The following is a 3,708-nucleotide window of genomic DNA, read 5'->3' as shown; positions in this document are numbered from 1 at the left end:
TTGTGGAGAAAAAATGAATAAAGTCACCTGTAGGAAGCCTGCTAATGGCTTTTACTGTAGATTAATTCTATACATCTGCGCATGTATGCCCTGCAACCGCTGGATCCAACACACATATGGTTTTGATTCATTCCATGTATATTAAATTCAGTTCTAAAATGTATGTTTTGATAAAAATCAGTTTTAAACTCCATTGAGACCTGTTTCATTCTAATTTTTTGAAAAATGACAAAGCAATTCGCAATGTCCTGGTTTTATTTTTCATGTATTTTATATTTTATATTGTATTGTTATGTGTTTTCACTGACACATGCTAAACATGCAGCACAAATCGCAAACATTTGGTAGTTTTTAAACTGAGGTGGTTTCATTGGTTGATGTATTGAAATATAGCTGCATTCGGTTGTTTGATTTGTTTTCTAAACAGCACTCAACATCGCCTTTTTTTTTTTTTTTTTCAAACTTGGATAATAATTGCAAGACTGAATGACAACAGTAAAAATTTAATTCATCATATTTTGGGGTCAATCAATTGTTCCCTTGCAGAAATAGAGACACAAAACTATGAAATTAGTCCTGTGTGTTTTCCTGAAGGTGGTGGTAATGTAGCCGAATCAGAGAATTTCTTTGCAAATTGACCCATAGTGGTCAGGCCAGCCACTTCTTTAGTGGAGCAAGTCAAAATCCCATTGCACCCCTACTGGACTGTGGACAAATCTCTCGTCACAGCCCGCCTAAAGTTCCCAGCTGTTAATATCGCAAATACTAGGCAGCTGTCTCCGGCATCTCCTGTGCCACTTATCACGACTGGATTAGTCCACTGTGTGACAGGAGAAATGGTCAGCATTTTGCCTTCTGGTCATACTTTGAGTAAAACATGATGATTGCTCATGAGTAGTGTGGAATTCAGACGTGGTATGAAGACATATCAGGTGGCAGTTTGATGTCTGTCATGGAGTAAGTGCTATCATTAGGTGCTAAAATGTTTCCTCTTTCAACTAGCCCATAAAGGGCCGAGATAACCAAAAAGCTGATTTTGTGAGTACTCTTTCCTCAACGTCTGGATTTGTTTGAAATCCTCTTCCACCCGCTTGATCAAATGCTAGAGCAAATCAACACTGGTGAAGATGAATGTCAAAAACATCAGCACCCACTTTTTCTGCGTCGGGGATGGATGTATGACCGCCTGAAGACAACTGCAGAAAGGGAATACATTTCTCAGTGAAACTCAATCGGCCAGAGACCATCACATGACTTGTGTAGCGGGCGTCATGTTGTGAGCGGAGCTGTGCTGGATCCATCCTGGGTGTGAAATACTGGCATACCTTCTGTTTAGATCATCGTCCAATAGGCGTAACGTTTATGAGCACGATGTACTCAAGCGGTTTATGACTTGGGGTCTGAGCTTTTTAAAGTCAATTATTCCAGTATTAAATGTGATCTCACATTGCTTGGCTGCATGATTGATCTTCTCATTTTGGGAGTAATCGATACAATCACGTGAGGTGTTAAATTTGGTTCATTTTACGACCAGAAGACCCGCATATGGAGAAAGAGCCCTGCTTTTTCTCTCAACCCGCTGTTGTCAATAAAGACGCTATTGACGCAGAAAATCTGCACAGTTCCTGGTAAAGAAAAAAAGGTTTTGGGATCAGCTGACGAGTCACAAACTGCAGACGAGGGAGCTTCAAACAATGCGTAAGCAAAATAAAGTTGTTGCCTTCAAAGGTTGAACCTGTGTATTGAGCGAGATAGCTCACATGTGGTGTGAATCTGGGCAGAAAAAAAAGACAGAACTGAGAACAAAAGGAGGCAATTTAACACCTCTGAGGGTGTAAAATGCTCGTTTCAAATACTTGAAAGCTTGTATGAACAAAGAAGACGGGGAAGCAAATGACTTCAATATACCAAGTTTCTCTAAAACAGCTGCTGAGTGCTGTGAAACTAACAATCAACGTTTAGTATTCGGGAAAAAAAGTGCTATAGTGATCATGTTGAGTCAGTCAACCATTATGACAACATAATGATTGATTTAACATAAGATGTTAATCTTAAGTTTATTAACCAGACTTTCAGGCACAGCTTTGAAAGTATGCTTTCTTTCACTTAAAGTGTTGCTATCCGCAGAGACTCAAACAAATTTTTCGAAGTTAGTAAGCTACAATAATTGTTCCTTATGAATCGTGTTAACAGGGCACATTAAGGCCCTGTTAACACGATGACTAACTGGAAACTGCTTCGCATTCACATTTTCAAAACGGTCACTGTATACACAGAGCCACCAGAAAGGCTGATGATGCTGCAGTTTTCTTCTTACACCACTCATTTGTGCTTTGTTGTTTTGTAAAACAACCATCTATACATGCACAGAGAGAACAGTATGATGGAAACATTCTGACCCACTATCAGGTTGCTGTTTAACTCAAAAGAGTCAACCCGTTTTTGCACGCATTTGCACAACCTCAAGGGAAGCAGAAAATGAAGCAACCACTACCGGTTTCTCTTTGCTATTTAAAGAGGTGATGAATTTCATGATGACATTATTGAAGAGACTCTTAAAATGTTCAAAAGCGCAAATTAGTATTGGCAAAAAGTCCAGTTTGTGCTGCTAATAGGTCATCCTTTGAAATGATAGTCATGCTGAACAAATGTTGAAGCTGAAGGTGTCTGAAGTGTTTCTTGATGTAACCAACAAAATATATATTGATGCCTTTACTCTGGCCATGGAACATTTTGGGCTTTGGAGTTCAATAGATTTGAATGTTTTAGTTTTGTTTTCATTATCAATTGAAAAATGATGCATTGTCCAAAGTAAGTAATTATTGCCTTGTGCTGCCCCACCTTGCTGAGTTGCTCCGCAGCTTGTCGCTTGTGATGTCATGACTGCAGGATGACACCAAAAAAAACACTGACTGAAAAAGAGGATGTACAAAATGAAAGATCTGCGCTTGTCTACAACAGTGAAGACGTCCACTTTCTTTGCTAATGTCTTTTAAATGGTCACCGCAATGAAAAATGGAAGGAAAGGAAACCTTTGATTTTCTGTCACCCTCTTTTTTTAAGGTCAATTTCCCATTGCGCGATGACTCATCAATAAAACGGCGCCGAGCAGAGTGGTGAGAGAGCGCCACTTTGACATTGTTTTACAGCTGTCTGCAGGGCTAGGACAGACAATGCCTCACTCAATGGGACCAGGAAAGAGGTTGACAGACCACTGTGTTTAAAGGGCACTTGGAATTCAGCAGCTTATGGGGCTTCGTTTCAGCAACGGGGGGCGGAAGAGTCACGGGCTTAATCTGCACTACAAGCCAACACAAGTCTCAGGTGGTCGAGCCCCTTGATCACTGCACCATGAGAACCACCTGAACGGCCATAGGTGGGAGGGGGATGGTGGGAGCAGAGATGGGATGGAAGGTGCAGCTAATATGTTACTCCTTTAGCCGTACAATAACCTGCTGGCCACACACTATTGGTGTGTTTATTCACTTTCATTCTTAGTGGATGTTGTAATTCTTGGAATAAAACGAGAAGTTTAATTCAAGAGTAGCACAACTTCTGTTTTAAATTTTAATATTGATCTTATACAGGAAACCCCATTAAGACACAATTTCTCACTTCCGAGAGGCCTGTTAAAGGGTATTTCATGACGTTCTGTGGATTGTCATGGTCAAATAAAACTATAATAACTACGTGCTGTGATGTGTTCCA

This window comes from Blennius ocellaris (genome assembly GCF_963422515.1).
Source record: "Blennius ocellaris genome assembly, chromosome: 11".
Lineage (NCBI taxonomy): Eukaryota > Metazoa > Chordata > Actinopteri > Blenniiformes > Blenniidae > Blennius > Blennius ocellaris.
The sequence above is the reverse complement of the archived record's forward strand: the minus strand, read 5'-3'. Positions refer to the sequence as shown.